We start from the raw sequence: 15966 nt of genomic DNA on the forward strand, positions 1-15966 counted from the left end.
GGGTCAATAAAGGTTACTCCTCCCTTCAATTGCTCCATTGTCATCTGACCTCGAATACTGAAAAACACCTCCAGGGGTTTTGCTGCGGGAAATCGGCGTGCCGATGGGCATTACAGAGGCCAAAAAATGCTCAGTAGTCCACGTATTCGCACGGTGTGCACTTGTCTCTAGTTTGCTGCTGTAGTTTTGCATCTTCACGCCTTTGCACTTGGATTAATTTCGTTTTATGCATTGCCTACACAATTTGTCGTGGTTTCTCTGTAGTGTTTTGTGTCGTTGATGGTCGTAGATTTCGTTTTACTATCTCATCACTATATCAGCACAATTGCATCTGCACTGTAATAGTCTTGTAGTGTTCGTAGATTGATTCACCTTCTTTGTTGTCCACACCAGTAGCTACTTAATTAGAGTAAGCCAATCTAGATAAGGTTAAAGCTAAGCATAAGTTAAGGATATTGTAGGTTAAGCCGTTAAGCTAAGCTAAGGCTATTGTAGGTTAAGTTAAGTTAAGGTTTAAGTTCACGATAGAGTTAATTGCAAATTTACTGTGGTGCCTCTGTGATGTAGAAAATTCGTCTTTAGCAATCCCCAACCCTAACGTGTCAACTAATAACTATTTTTCATTCAGGAAATTGCAATCTAAATAGATGTTTTAGCTGTATATATTCTGTTTTTGCTTAATTGATTATGGTTTAAAAAAACTATAAAGTTTATCCATCATTTGTCGTTGATGTAATTAGGATCATGGACCGGAGAGGATCGCCGCCGCCACTGCAAGATAGGACCCTGGCCCACGGGTCGAAGGTACATTTTATTTGATTCTGAATGCCTTTAACTTCTTTTATTAATGTTTTTGGATTTTATTTAGACTGGAGAGGATCGCCGCCGCCACCACCACCGGAGCCGCTTCAAGATCGCCGCACGCTAGGACCTTCGCCAATGGATGTCAGGTATATTTTTTAATTCTAAGTGTCTAACCATACTTTTTTTATGTACTTTAGATGGGACCCAGGACCAAGGAGGATCGCCGCCGCCACTACAAGATCGTCGCTTCAAGATAGGACCCTGGCCCACGGGTCGAAGGTACATTTTATTTGATTCTGAATGCCTTTAACTTCTTTTATTAATGTTTTTGGATTTTATTTAGACTGGAGAGGATCGCTGCCACCGCCGCCGCCACCACCACCGGAGCCGCTTCAAGATCGCCGCACGCTAGGACCTTCGCCAATGGATCTCAGGTATATTTTTTAATTCTAAGTGTCTAACCATACTTTTTTTATGTACTCTAGATGAGACCCAGGACCAAGGAGGATCGCCACCGCCACTACAAGATCGTCGCTTCAAGATAGGACTCTGGCCCACGGGTCGAAGGTACATTTTATTTGATTCTGAATGCCTTTAACTTCTTTTATTAATGTTTTTGGATTTTATTTAGACTGGAGAAGATCGCCGCCACCGCCGCCGCCACCACCACCGGAGCCGCTTCAAGATCGCCGCACGCTAGGACCTTCGCCAATGGATGTCAGGTATATTTTTTAATTCTAAGTGTCTAACCATACTTTTTTTATGTACTCTAGATGGGACCCAGGACCAAGGAGGATCGCCGCCGCCACTACAAGATCGTCGCTTCAAGATAGGACCCTGGCCCACGGGTCGAAGGTACATTTTATTTGATTCTGAATGCCTTTAACTTCTTTTATTAATGTTTTTGGATTTTTTTTTAGACTGGAGAGGATCGCCGCCGCCACCACCACCACCACCGGAGCCGCTTCAAGATCGCCGCACGCTAGGACCTTCGCCAATGGATGTCAGGTATATTTTTTAATTCTAAGTGTCTAACCATACTTTTTTTATGTACTCTAGATGGGACCCAGGACCAAGGAGGATCGCCACCGCCACTACAAGATCGTCGCTTCAAGATAGGACCCTGGCCCACGGGTCGAAGGTACATTTTATTTGATTCTGAATGCCTTTAACTTCTTTTATTAATGTTTTTGGATTTTTTTTTAGACTGGAGAGGATCGCCGCCACCGCCGCCGCCACCACCACCGGAGCCGCTTCAAGATCGCCGCACGCTAGGACCTTCGCCAATGGATGTCAGGTATATTTTTTAATTCTAAGTGTCTAACCATACTTTTTTTATGTACTCTAGATGGGACCCAGGACCAAGGAGGATCGCCGCCGCCACTACAAGATCGTCGCTTCAAGATAGGACCCTGGCCCACGGGTCGAAGGTACATTTTATTTGATTCTGAATGCCTTTAACTTCTTTTATTAATGTTTTTGGATTTTATTTAGACTGGAGAGGATCGCCGCCACCGCCGCCGCCACCACCACCGGAGCCGCTTCAAGATCGCCGCACGCTAGGACCTTCGCCAATGGATGTCAGGTATATTTTTTAATTCTAAGTGTCTAACCATACTTTTTTTATGTACTCTAGATGGGACCCAGGACCAAGGAGGATCGCCGCCGCCACTACAAGATCGTCGCTTCAAGATAGGACCCTGGCCCACGGGTCGAAGGTACATTTTATTTGATTCTGAATGCCTTTAACTTCTTTTATTAATGTTTTTGGATTTTTTTTTAGACTGGAGAGGATCGCCGCCGCCACCACCACCACCACCGGAGCCGCTTCAAGATCGCCGCACGCTAGGACCTTCGCCAATGGATGTCAGGTATATTTTTTAATTCTAAGTGTCTAACCATACTTTTTTTATGTACTCTAGATGGGACCCAGGACCAAGGAGGATCGCCACCGCCACTACAAGATCGTCGCTTCAAGATAGGACCCTGGCCCACGGGTCGAAGGTACATTTTATTTGATTCTGAATGCCTTTAACTTCTTTTATTAATGTTTTTGGATTTTATTTAGACTGGAGAGGATCGCCGCCACCGCCGCCGCCACCACCACCGGAGCCGCTTCAAGATCGCCGCACGCTAGGACCTTCGCCAATGGATGTCAGGTATATTTTTTAATTCTAAGTGTCTAACCATACTTTTTTTATGTACTCTAGATGGGACCCAGGACCAAGGAGGATCGCCGCCGCCACTACAAGATCGTCGCTTCAAGATAGGACCCTGGCCCACGGGTCGAAGGTACATTTTATTTGATTCTGAATGCCTTTAACTTCTTTTATTAATGTTTTTGGATTTTATTTAGACTGGAGAGGATCGCCGCCACCGCCGCCGCCACCACCACCGGAGCCGCTTCAAGATCGCCGCACGCTAGGACCTTCGCCAATGGATGTCAGGTATATTTTTTAATTCTAAGTGTCTAACCATACTTTTTTTATGTACTCTAGATGGGACCCAGGACCAAGGAGGATCGCCGCCGCCACTACAAGATCGTCGCTTCAAGATAGGACCCTGGCCCACGGGTCGAAGGTACATTTTATTTGATTCTGAATGCCTTTAACTTCTTTTATTAATGTTTTTGGATTTTATTTAGACTGGAGAGGATCGCCGCCACCGCCGCCGCCACCACCACCGGAGCCGCTTCAAGATCGCCGCACGCTAGGACCTTCGCCAATGGATGTCAGGTATATTTTTTAATTCTAAGTGTCTAACCATACTTTTTTTATGTACTCTAGATGGGACCCAGGACCAAGGAGGATCGCCGCCGCCACTACAAGATCGTCGCTTCAAGATAGGACCCTGGCCCACGGGTCGAAGGTACATTTTATTTGATTCTGAATGCCTTTAACTTCTTTTATTAATGTTTTTGGATTTTATTTAGACTGGAGAGGATCGCCGCCACCGCCGCCGCCACCACCACCGGAGCCGCTTCAAGATCGCCGCACGCTAGGACCTTCGCCAATGGATGTCAGGTATATTTTTTAATTCTAAGTGTCTAACCATACTTTTTTTATGTACTCTAGATGGGACCCAGGACCAAGGAGGATCGCCGCCGCCACTACAAGATCGTCGCTTCAAGATAGGACCCTGGCCCACGGGTCGAAGGTACATTTTATTTGATTCTGAATGCCTTTAACTTCTTTTATTAATGTTTTTGGATTTTATTTAGACTGGAGAGGATCGCCGCCACCGCCGCCGCCACCACCACCGGAGCCGCTTCAAGATCGCCGCACGCTAGGACCTTCGCCAATGGATGTCAGGTATATTTTTTAATTCTAAGTGTCTAACCATACTTTTTTTATGTACTCTAGATGGGACCCAGGACCAAGGAGGATCGCCGCCGCCACTACAAGATCGTCGCTTCAAGATAGGACCCTGGCCCACGGGTCGAAGGTACATTTTATTTGATTCTGAATGCCTTTAACTTCTTTTATTAATGTTTTTGGATTTTATTTAGACTGGAGAGGATCGCCGCCACCGCCGCCGCCACCACCACCGGAGCCGCTTCAAGATCGCCGCACGCTAGGACCTTCGCCAATGGATGTCAGGTATATTTTTTAATTCTAAGTGTCTAACCATACTTTTTTTATGTACTCTAGATGGGACCCAGGACCAAGGAGGATCGCCGCCGCCACTACAAGATCGTCGCTTCAAGATAGGACCCTGGCCCACGGGTCGAAGGTACATTTTATTTGATTCTGAATGCCTTTAACTTCTTTTATTAATGTTTTTGGATTTTTTTTTAGACTGGAGAGGATCGCCGCCGCCACCACCACCGGAGCCGCTTCAAGATCGCCGCACGCTAGGACCTTCGCCAATGGATGTCAGGTATATTTTTTAATTCTAAGTGTCTAACCATACTTTTTTTATGTACTCTAGATGGGACCCAGGACCAAGGAGGATCGCCGCCGCCACTACAAGATCGTCGCTTCAAGATAGGACCCTGGCCCACGGGTCGAAGGTACATTTTATTTGATTCTGAATGCCTTTAACTTCTTTTATTAATGTTTTTGGATTTTATTTAGACTGGAGAGGATCGCCGCCACCGCCGCCGCCACCACCACCGGAGCCGCTTCAAGATCGCCGCACGCTAGGACCTTCGCCAATGGATGTCAGGTATATTTTTTAATTCTAAGTGTCTAACCATACTTTTTTTATGTACTCTAGATGGGACCCAGGACCAAGGAGGATCGCCGCCGCCACTACAAGATCGTCGCTTCAAGATAGGACCCTGGCCCACGGGTCGAAGGTACATTTTATTTGATTCTGAATGCCTTTAACTTCTTTTATTAATGTTTTTGGATTTTTTTTTAGACTGGAGAGGATCGCCGCCGCCACCACCACCGGAGCCGCTTCAAGATCGCCGCACGCTAGGACCTTCGCCAATGGATGTCAGGTATATTTTTTAATTCTAAGTGTCTAACCATACTTTTTTTATGTACTCTAGATGGGACCCAGGACCAAGGAGGATCGCCACCGCCACTACAAGATCGTCGCTTCAAGATAGGACCCTGGCCCACGGGTCGAAGGTACATTTTATTTGATTCTGAATGCCTTTAACTTCTTTTATTAATGTTTTTGGATTTTATTTAGACTGGAGAGGATCGCCGCCACCGCCGCCGCCACCACCACCGGAGCCGCTTCAAGATCGCCGCACGCTAGGACCTTCGCCAATGGATGTCAGGTATATTTTTTAATTCTAAGTGTCTAACCATACTTTTTTTATGTACTCTAGATGGGACCCAGGACCAAGGAGGATCGCCGCCGCCACTACAAGATCGTCGCTTCAAGATAGGACCCTGGCCCACGGGTCGAAGGTACATTTTATTTGATTCTGAATGCCTTTAACTTCTTTTATTAATGTTTTTGGATTTTTTTTTAGACTGGAGAGGATCGCCGCCGCCACCACCACCGGAGCCGCTTCAAGATCGCCGCACGCTAGGACCTTTGCCAATGGATGTCAGGTATATTTTTTAATTCTAAGTGTCTAACCATACTTTTTTTATGTACTCTAGATGGGACCCAGGACCAAGGAGGATCGCCGCCGCCACTACAAGATCGTCCCCGCCGCAGCAAAGGACTTCGAAGATCTTTAAATGGTACGGTATAACTATTTCTTGCCTAAAGTTGTGTGAGTGTTTTATCGTGTTAAATGTGTGTGTGTAAGTATGGATTGGTTGTTTATTCCCTATCCAATATAAGCTTACCTTCGCAATTACGGTATATCATTATGGTCTAGAAACAGTAGTCACTCCATTACCATAATCCTATTTTCCTTTCGCATCACTCTTTTGGTTAGCCAAGGTAAAAATTTAGTTTTGTTGGTCTAGTTTTAGTTTAGTTATAGTTTTAGTTTAATATAAGCTTAGTTTTAGTTTAGTTTTTTAGTGTTCTAGACGGTGGATAAGTGTTTTAATTTAGTTTTAATTTAGCTTTAGTTTTAGTTTAGTTTGTTTAGTGCTTTAGTCTGGTTTAGTTTTATTACAGTAGATAATTGCTTAATTGGTAACCATCTAGGTAGTTGTTATTGTAGTTTAGTTTTAGCTTATCAATATAAAAATAAAAGCCGTTATTAAAAGTGGAAATTGATAAACATTTCACGTTTTCCTCTTGGTGTAAATTCTGGCAAGGCTATTCAAGATTCATCGGCGTTTATGTTCGTTGTTTGATTAATCAGAGGGAACATTGAGGCATTGAGGCAATATCGACTACTGCGCTTACTTTTTTCGCTGAGCTGTCAGCTGTGTTAGTCTTTTTTTTATTATTATTATTTTTTTTTTGCTGAAATCTTGAAAGTCGTATCTCGAATCTGAATTCTGATTATCATAATATTTCACAAATCTGAAGTATTTTGGTTTCGCAACGTCATACAAATAATTGATCGCATGTTCCATCTCCATCATTCGTCATTTCGTCTGCTGTGGCGTGGTTTGGTCTGATCTGGTCTGTTAGCTTATGGTTTCTTACAACAACATTGGGAAGACTGAGTGATTTACGCTGAGTTGATAGTACTCAATTAATCATTTAAAAAATAAACATTTGTGTGTAGGTAATGTAGCAAGAAAGTAAAAAGTGATAAAATTGCAGTTTGAATAATATGGTTCAGACATGGACACATGAAGATCCTAAAGTTTAAATTTAACTAGGTAATATTTACCAGCCTTCACATTCAAATTATCCTCAATGCTTATAAATTTCTTATGATTCTAATGATTCTAATGATCACATGGGAGGAAGAAAGAGCTTGTGGGATACAGGCTAAAGATGAAATACAAGATTGGTGTTGACGTCCAAAGCAATCAGCAGTATATAATGTGATTCAAAAGAACTGATCGTAACATCATCCAAACCAAGTAATAAAATTATTATTGTAGTTAAATATTTCCCCCTGATTTCATGAAATATTTCTGTTTGCAGCCAAAGTTTTAACTAGACAGCTTTAGACAAGTTCGTCTTCATTGAAAGTCAAATCAAGCTTCCACAAATTGGAAATTGCAGCTCATAAACATTGTGTTGACTCCACCCAAGTTGTAAAACCAGAAAACAGAATCTCTCATTCTCATGCAGTGGCAATAGTTGAAGAAAAGTTCTCCGAAGATCTAAATGACACAGAACTTTACACTTGTAATTTCAAGTATCTGTTGGACTTCGGTAACCAAGTTTGAAAAGGATTGCAATAGGTTTGAATAAAGAAAATTCAAAACGTTTGAGAAAGAGTTGGAACACGAAAAATCCAATGGGTCATTACTGGAGTAGAGATCTCATTCATTGGTGCCTACCGTGACTTATTGGTCTAGCTCCACGGCGGTAAAAGAAAATGCTGCTGATGTAAGACGTTGATAATGTTGCACTCATCCCCTGACGGCAGAAGAACAAGAGATCCAGGTCCTCTATTTAATGGCATCACGCATCACCCCATTGGTTTCACGTGACACGAGTCGACACAAATTGCTGGATTAGATTGACGACTCGTTTTTTAATTTAAAAAAAATGGACGACTATGCAAGCGGACCTCAGGCGAGAGATTTTGAAAAAGGAATCCCGACTGCTAATCCAGACGAATCTTGATTTCAAATTTGATAACATTGCTGGACCGTCATAAGCCTTCCATTAATCCCTGCTGAAAGATGAAACTTTTTTCTGGACCTACGTTAGAAGAATCTTTGCAGATCGATTGCTCCTCGCCCTTCTCTAGAATTCGCCCGAAAAAAACTGGCCGACTTTGACGAGTCTTTATACGCTCACGTGTTCACCCAAGAAGTGGATCGTTTAATCTGTCATCGCGTGATCGGCAGGCAGTGCTATTGCAGAAGATATTGCACGTGATGTGATCCCCGAATTTGTTTTCAAAGATGACGTGGAATCGGGTAATTCTCTGGTGGTTCCTGAGCGAAAATCGGACGTTTGGCAGCCATCGTCGCTTCCACCCTAATTACAAGAACTCATCCTTTTCGATTTTCTTGGTATGTCACAATTTAAAATTACGTGGTTGTTTCTCTTATCTGAATTTATATTTTTAGAACTACAGGAGAAAAACTGAAGTTTGTCCGATCCACTTATCATAAGCAAAGTGCGAAATCATTCACACTCACATTTCCTAATCTGAAATTAGAAACAAAACAAAACATTAATCAGGTTAGTAACTTAGTACTGCAACTACCCTTTGTACTTACTTTTACCATCGAATTTTAACGCCACTCTCATATGAGCCAATGATAAAACCCATAGGCAATAGGAAGATGCGGAGTGAAGGGCTTTCTTTCCCGTTCGGAGCAGAATATTTTTTGATAAACTTCCCCTGTATAAGATTTGAACTTGCCCCGTTGGCATGTGGTGGTTATCAATGCCACTGCTCAGTGATCTTACAAACGAATGCACATTACATGTTTGACACATGCATACGCTCTGTCACTGTGCCATCAAGTCCCACCAAGTCTCACACGCAAAGGCGTATGTATAGGAATACGGAATCATTCCATTGCTGCTCAGCTACAGAGAGAATAATACCGTTTTTTTTACTATCCTAGTTTATCTATCTTCATTCCGATTCCCTCACTACGCTTCTACTCAACTGTCAACACCTTTCATTCGTATAGTTGACCATTTGAATCACGATATAATAGACTAAGACTTTCCTATTATATCGTGATTTGAATGGTCAAACAAAATCTATCAAAATTTGAAGCAGAAATACTACCAGAGGAACTAGTCCTTATCGGTTAATGAAAGTGGACAACAAGACGCTCTCAGTAGAGGAACTTGTGTTCCGTTTGTATTGTTAACTAGAAATGGTTGGTATGTGATTCGCACCTGCGTTGAACACTTGCATAGACGACTGCCTTTTTCATTCACTTGTTTGTTAGTCTTGAGATCCCGTGTCTTTTTTGTGTGAAAATGTAACGATGAACTAAGTTTAATTTTCGCTTTATCTTTCTTTTTTTTTTGTTCGTTTAAATATCATAACAATTATCAAGGGCTCAACAAAACCTATTTTAATTTACTTACCAGCTGGGTAGTATTTTAGGGCTTGTATTAGTATGACAAGTAAATTTAAAAAAAATGTTCGTATGCTCGTACTGCTAAAAATCTAAACTCATATTCTCCAGACCCCAGGTGGCACGAGTGTCTTCGTGAGTGGGACTAAATTCCGCCATTTGTTTCTCAGACACTGAGTGAAAATGTATTCCAAATGCATTACGGATTTACGGGCGTCGTTCTTCATTTTCAGTCAAGAGATTATAAAGGTAATTCCAGTTTGAATGTCTAAATTTACTGAATGTTAAATTAAAGCAATTTTGTTTATCAATTTCCCTTCAATAATGATATGCATTGTTTAGGAAGGAGATCCCTTTACTTTACTATCGAAGAATTTGAGAACACGCAAAATCTGAACTTCATTGCTGTCTTTCGTGCTAATGATTTTGTTGCAACCAACTGGTGAAAGGTGTGATCAAGTTGAGCTGCAGCTGCTGCATCTATTTAGCTACCTACATTCATCAGTCTATAGTGTTATCCTGAAGTGTGGAAGCATAACCCAACTGCAATTGGACAAAGATTTATTGAAATGGTAATTTGATTGAGATTCTTGACTTGCTTATCTGATCTCTTTTACATCTGAAGTTCTATATCTTCATTGACATAAATTTTTCTTTTTTTTTTTCTCTGAGGAGTCTGTGGCAAGGTGTTTTCCAACTGTATGATGCTGTTCAATATGCAGTGGTTTTTCAGCCATTTCCAGTTCAAGCTGTTGCATGCTGTCTGTGGTGCTGGTGTTATCCTGAAAATGTGTTGATTGTCAATATCTAAGTGTGTAATGCCTGTGGGACGTACCGAGATGATTGGACGCGACTGAAGAAGAGTTTATGATGTAGATGTAGACAAGTGCATATCTGGGCTCCCTTCTTTTCTGTGGCCCCGTTTCCCTAACTAACCACTAACCAACGCCCGCCGGTGGTCACTCACCCGCTGTGAAACCAGGAGGAGGGGAGGGCTCTGGTCGAACGGGGACTTGGAAGGCGCATGATCCGATGAAAACTTTTGGAGGGTCATGAGTCTAACCCGGAAGCCTAGTATGACTACATCTCCCCGGAAAAACTTGCCTCGTACTTCTCTCTTCTTCTCGGTCCAGATACTATCTCTGGGGGCCGTAGACAAAACCTACAACAGCATGCGCGAGTTTAAACAATGCATCCACTACCCAATGAAACAAAAAGCCATGGTTAATTTTTTGTGGAAATCTCCGTCAGTAAAGTTACAAAGACTGACGCAGATTTCCGAAAAACTAAACCATCGCTTTTTGTCTCATTGCCGCAGCGGTGGTGGCGGGTTGCGTTTAAACTCGTGCAGTAGTAAACCGTCTTGAACCGGACGCTCTGTTTATTGAAATTTTTGTATATATAATAAAAAAATAATAAATAACAGCTTAATGTATTAAATGTTTTATTTATTACAGACATCATATTGTTAGGGTTTAACATTGGTTTATGTGGTTCAGGGTATAAATTTGAGGGTTGGTAGGTGCATGTTTATGGGGTCTGAAGAATTGGAAGGTATAAGTTTGTGGGGTTTGGAGATTAATTGGTGTGGATATGTTGGTAGGGTTATAAATTAACTGTTTTTTATCCAAACTTGAATTACCCCTCCCTCAAACATCCTCCACTTTCCTTTCCCAATCCCGAAAACATGTTTATTATTTGTTTGACATAAACATCCCATATTTGTTTTTGTTGCTTCTTAACAACGGGAACAGATTAGACACAATGACAATTTAACAATATAATGATGCAATTCTGGTAACACAACACGACCACCAAGGAACGACCAGTTGAACTTGATGCAGAAAGATCTTTCACCAGACAACATAGGCTGCAACAACGTGCCACATCGGACTGCAAGTCTGCAACTACACGAACATAAACGCTAAACCTACAACCAAAATTAAATGAATTAATCTTCAGCATCAATGGAAATGCTGTCAATGAAAAGACAGATAAATGTCACTTTATGGTATTTACAAGAGTCAAGCCTAATCATAATTTTACCAAAAAGAAAATTGTACATGTCAAATTCAACAGACCGGCTGAAAAAATCCATGTGTGAATTTGACTGGAACGAAGAAGAAGGTGAAGCTAAGACTTAAACTAGCTGTAAATCTACAGACATATAATGCAAATTGAACAAAATACTGCCTGCAACTTCCATAACAAGACACCAGCAACAAGGAACAGCCACAGGTTAACTTGATGCACAACAATCTTTCACCAGCCAAGTGGGTAAACAAACAAAGAACCTTGTTGACCGTGTTGGTGGTGTTGGCCTTTTCCTGATCCTTGGATGGGCAACAAAATGGTTCTCCCTTCGGTCTATAAAATGAAAAAAACTAAAGCAAAATTTAAATTAGAAATAAAAATAATTAAACCTGTTGCACACAAAATTATGAATTCTCTTTCTCGTCAGCAACAAAGAATTGGATCTGGCGAAGGCATCAATATCTTGAAGATTTACAACTTGAAATGGAAAAGTTAACGTGAACATTATTGTCTTAAAGAACACAGTAATTCAAAATATTTTTGGTAAAATAACTAACCTGCAATAGACTTGATTTTTCTTCAGAAGACATATTAGGTTGTGACTTGTGAGCTGCATTATTGGATTAGACCATTTCATTTCTATTGTCACAACTCATGAGCACCTATAGTTGGCAAGGTACATGAAAATTTCAGCTGAAATTATCTGAAAACATTTAGTCAAGAATGCAGTAAGAATTATTAGCTAAAGATTGTTTTATCTATTAGTCTATTACTTAAAAGCAGTTAACTTGTTATCCGATCTCCGTTGTTAAACTTTTTAAGTAACTTATGAAAGTTACGAGTACGACGTGTAATGTCATGTCTGTCTGTGACTGACTGTGCAACCAACTTAAGATTCAAAACTGATTACTAGATGTCGCCAGTGTCGCCGATGTTATTCTTTCATGGTGAAAAGAGGCGAAATGAGCAAAACAAATTGTTGTTAATATATACTTATTCCTGTGATTTCAAATACCAAATTTAACTTCGTATCATATGTAGGTTTATCTGTACCTGATTTCCTTATTTTTATACTACCAACTTATTTCTTCAAATTTTAGATGCACACTGTCAGTCAATCCAACACGTTGACTTGGTGCTCAGTCAATTTCCATCCATTAGATCCTCATGTTGTCAAAAGCCTAAAACTCATGTGTGAAGCTCACATATCGTGGAATACAAATGTGTGGAGACAAGGTATTCCCATTACTGCTACCACACCAACCACACCACGTCAAATGCCTTACTAAATTAAAATCACCACACAACTGTAATACTTCATGACAATTTCTTTAGCATCAGGAAATTTACCTCAACCTAAGGAGTAAGGCTGTTAGTTGCTGTGATTTCCATTTTTGCGGTTTTTTATCATGAAAACTTCAGCGTGCTTCTTAGTATAGGTAAAGATTGAAATGCTTTATTAACTGTTATATTTTCAATTCATTAATGCAATACATTTTTTTTTACAGAGCATGTTATAGATCCTTAAGCCAATGCTGACCTTTGTCCATGAAGGAAGAGGGACATCCAGCAACGTTCTGCTCCATCCTTATCTTCCCGACGTACGCTCATCTAGCTTCACAGCTTTTGCTGCTACAACTTGTCTTATTTCACTGACGAGTTGGAACACTTCAGTGGTCGCTTCCGTGCCGCTGTTACACACCTGCAGTCACTCACCACGGGATTATGCCCAGGTATCCGACAATTTACTTATTTTCGTAGATTATCTATTCTAGTAGTATACTTACTTGTGTGTGTAATAATTCCGAAATCAGGCCCAACTTGCGCGCAAACGTATTGTTACTTAGACGTTTTTTTTCTAACGCTAGATGACTTTTCGATAAATGTCAGCTGTTAAAACAGTCAGTTTCAGTTACTCTAAAATCTCTTTAACCATGTATCGGCAGCTGTTGTATGGAAATTTTTTAGTGAAAACTGACGATGACTATTCCACCAACAAAGTTCACTTGTTAGATTTTTAAATAATGTGTTTTTTTTCTACTTCCGGTTTTCTGATTTCAGTCAGTAGTTCAGTAAATTTTCATTCCACGCACAAAAGAACCACAAATTCGTGATCCTCGTCAAATTTGTGGTAAAGTTCATGTTTTTTTTTGTACGTTTTCGTACTTCCGGTTTTGAGAATTTTCCTGAACTATAGTTCAGGAAAATTCTCGATTTCGGCCAAATTTTGGATTTCGTTTAAATCACATCTAATCGACCCCAAATTTCATGGGGATCACGAATATGTGGTTTATTTTGACGACAGCTCAATTGTTGAGGCGCTGTGGTTACTTCCGGTATACTTCCGGAAAATTTTCAAAAAACTAGCAAGTGAGCTTTGTTCCGTTTACTATTCTCAATATTGCAAGCTTGATTTTATGTTTAAAAAATTGCATCTTTAAATCTTTGAGCTGAAAAACCTGATTATTGTTTCTATCTGTATTATATAACTTTTATTGGCATTTCACTGAATAACAACTGTTTTGTCTTTATTCAGGTAATGCAGAGGAGACGTCGAGAAGATGGACACTAAAACATCTCCGTTATCTCCAAAATGTCAGCGCGGATCATCATTTGTTGTTGGTAATATTTGTGTTTGTGTTAGTTAACCCGTTGTCTGCCACGCCTTTGTTCTCCCCCATCTCCTTAGCACGGGCCTCCTAGAGGCCTCCTTGAGACGTGCATTCCATCTTATCCTGTGTCAGCCCGGACTTGTCAGCAATGGCAAGTCCCACCTTGGCCATGGATCCTTCAGACATGGCGCGTAGAGAGTAGAGAACAACCTACGGGTTGTATGGCGTGGCAGCCAACGGGTTAACTTAAGTGTATGTATGTATGTGTGTTATTGTAAAAAGTGGTGGAATTGTGGGTGGAGGTGGGACAATAAAGCAATTCCTTTTAACTTTCTTGTTTGCTGTGTCTTAAAACTTATAATAAAGTCATATTCAGCACTTCACTTTTATATTTATTTCAATGAGGTTTTACATAAGTTATAGGCAGTGACTGATCATCTCCAGACTCTTTAAATAAACTTCTATGAGGAACCAACAGTATCTGCAACTCCTATGGCACAGCAATTTCAGGAGAACACCAGCACAGCTACTTCAGTTCTTTTTCTTCAATCGTGTATCAGCTGCATAATCACATCTCTCAACTGGAAATAGGCTGCAAAACCACTGCACATTGAACAGCATAGTTTCACCAAGTCCTATGGGGGGAAAAGGAATATTATATTCCATGATCAAACTAACATGCAAAAGAAATCATGTAAAACAAATGACAGACATTTTCCCAAGATTCCATTGGCAAATGAAATTTTAAATGAAGATTAAATCCCAGGAAAAGAGAATTCTGTACACCTAATTCTTTAGTGTTAGAAAAAGTTTGCAATACAGAGTGGAAATTTTTGTTCTAATTTGATCAGAAGAAAGTTGTTAACTCAAAGGATTGCTATCTGATATCATTCACGGAAACTATTAATTGGAAGCAAGAAATAGCACCACTTATTGTCTACATCAATCAGATTTACTTGTCAGTTGAATATTTAAAAAAAAAAAAGACACAAGACTTCCCAAGTTACAATCAATAAATTAAATCAACTTACCATTTCAAAAAGTCTTCCTGCAATGACACTTCAGGATAACACCAGCTCGAAAAACTGCATGCAGCAGCTGCAGCTCAACTTGACTTTATCACGCCTTTAACCAGCTGGCTGCAAAAAAACCACTGAATGATGCCAGCCATGGAGCTCAGAATTTGTTGAGTTCTCACATTCTGCAACAGTTAAGCAACGGGATCTCCAACCTGAACACCAACTAATAAAATCTATAGCATCATTGCAGGGAAATTGATCAACAAAATTACTCTACTACCTCTGTATTGTTTCTGCGTGAGATGAGACGTACTTCCGTACAGCTAACAACGGACGACGTTTTGGCAAAATGGAAAGCAGATTTTTTCAGCCCACGTGATCGAATGTTCCCCACCAAGGCACCAACCAAGTGGAAATTATATGCTAGACTGTAAATTCAGACAGCAACATCTAGGATTAATTACATTTTACATTTAAGAAATCCAAACTAGAATTTACCCATTAAATTTCAATGCTGAAAATGTAGATCGACACCGCAATTCCGTAACGAATTTGGGATACCTTTTCACTTGGCGTTTCGGAACAAAATGGCGAAAATTTCGTCCTCTCCAGGACACTCGCGTCATCTGGCGGCTGAGGGACAACTTGATTTTAGCCACCTACTGACGGAGCCAAAAGATTCCTCCACCATTACCACGTTTGACTCTGACTGTACGGAAAGGAATCAAGGATGGATGGATCGGATGGATTGTCGGACATTTAAAATTCAATGGAGTTCTATTGTCGCGTAGTGGAGTTCTACTGTCGGGCACTGGAGTTCTATTGTCGGTATTTTTTTACAATATTTAAATAATGAGTTCTTATGTCTTTGGAGTTCTACTGTCGCACACAAAGAAATTTTTTGAAATTATTTAAAATATTGGAGTTCTATTGTCGGTGGAGTTCTACTGT

General features: G+C 40.6%; 5 long non-coding RNA genes across 7 annotated transcripts; 3 read left to right on the plus strand and 2 right to left on the minus strand.

Annotated features, from left to right (window-relative positions):
• The first annotated feature begins 5827 nt into the window (after positions 1-5827).
• Positions 5828-8921, plus strand: LOC124201809. 2 transcript variants are annotated; one of them, XR_006877701.1, is made up of 4 exons: positions 5828-5954; positions 6905-7208; positions 7273-8318; positions 8376-8921. It is a non-coding gene; the product is annotated as an uncharacterized LOC124201809 (long non-coding RNA). The 2 variants fall into 2 exon arrangements; XR_006877700.1 differs by lacking the exon at positions 5828-5954 and having other exon boundaries at positions 6522-7001; positions 7093-7208.
• Positions 8922-9087: 166 nt separating this feature from the next.
• Positions 9088-10356, plus strand: LOC124201810. Its single transcript, XR_006877702.1, has 3 exons — positions 9088-9599; positions 9693-9922; positions 10026-10356. It is a non-coding gene; the product is annotated as an uncharacterized LOC124201810 (long non-coding RNA).
• Positions 10357-10777: 421 nt separating this feature from the next.
• On the minus strand, positions 10778-12265 carry LOC124201811. 2 transcript variants are annotated; one of them, XR_006877704.1, is made up of 5 exons: positions 12158-12265; positions 11942-12087; positions 11774-11861; positions 11541-11717; positions 10778-11280 (listed from the first exon to the last, which is right to left on the minus strand). It is a non-coding gene; the product is annotated as an uncharacterized LOC124201811 (long non-coding RNA). The 2 variants fall into 2 exon arrangements; XR_006877703.1 differs by having other exon boundaries at positions 10778-11717.
• A 27-nt stretch (positions 12266-12292) lies between these two features.
• On the plus strand, positions 12293-12940 carry LOC124201812. Its single transcript, XR_006877705.1, has 4 exons — positions 12293-12421; positions 12485-12620; positions 12720-12823; positions 12893-12940. It is a non-coding gene; the product is annotated as an uncharacterized LOC124201812 (long non-coding RNA).
• A 1427-nt stretch (positions 12941-14367) lies between these two features.
• Positions 14368-15711, minus strand: LOC124201814. The gene is made up of 4 exons (XR_006877706.1): positions 15514-15711; positions 15296-15443; positions 15028-15238; positions 14368-14631 (listed from the first exon to the last, which is right to left on the minus strand). It is a non-coding gene; the product is annotated as an uncharacterized LOC124201814 (long non-coding RNA).
• Positions 15712-15966: the final 255 nt, after the last annotated feature.

The sequence above is a fragment of the Daphnia pulex genome, chromosome 9 (genome assembly GCF_021134715.1).
Source record: "Daphnia pulex isolate KAP4 chromosome 9, ASM2113471v1".
In the NCBI taxonomy this organism is placed as follows: Eukaryota; Metazoa; Arthropoda; class Branchiopoda; order Diplostraca; family Daphniidae; genus Daphnia; species Daphnia pulex.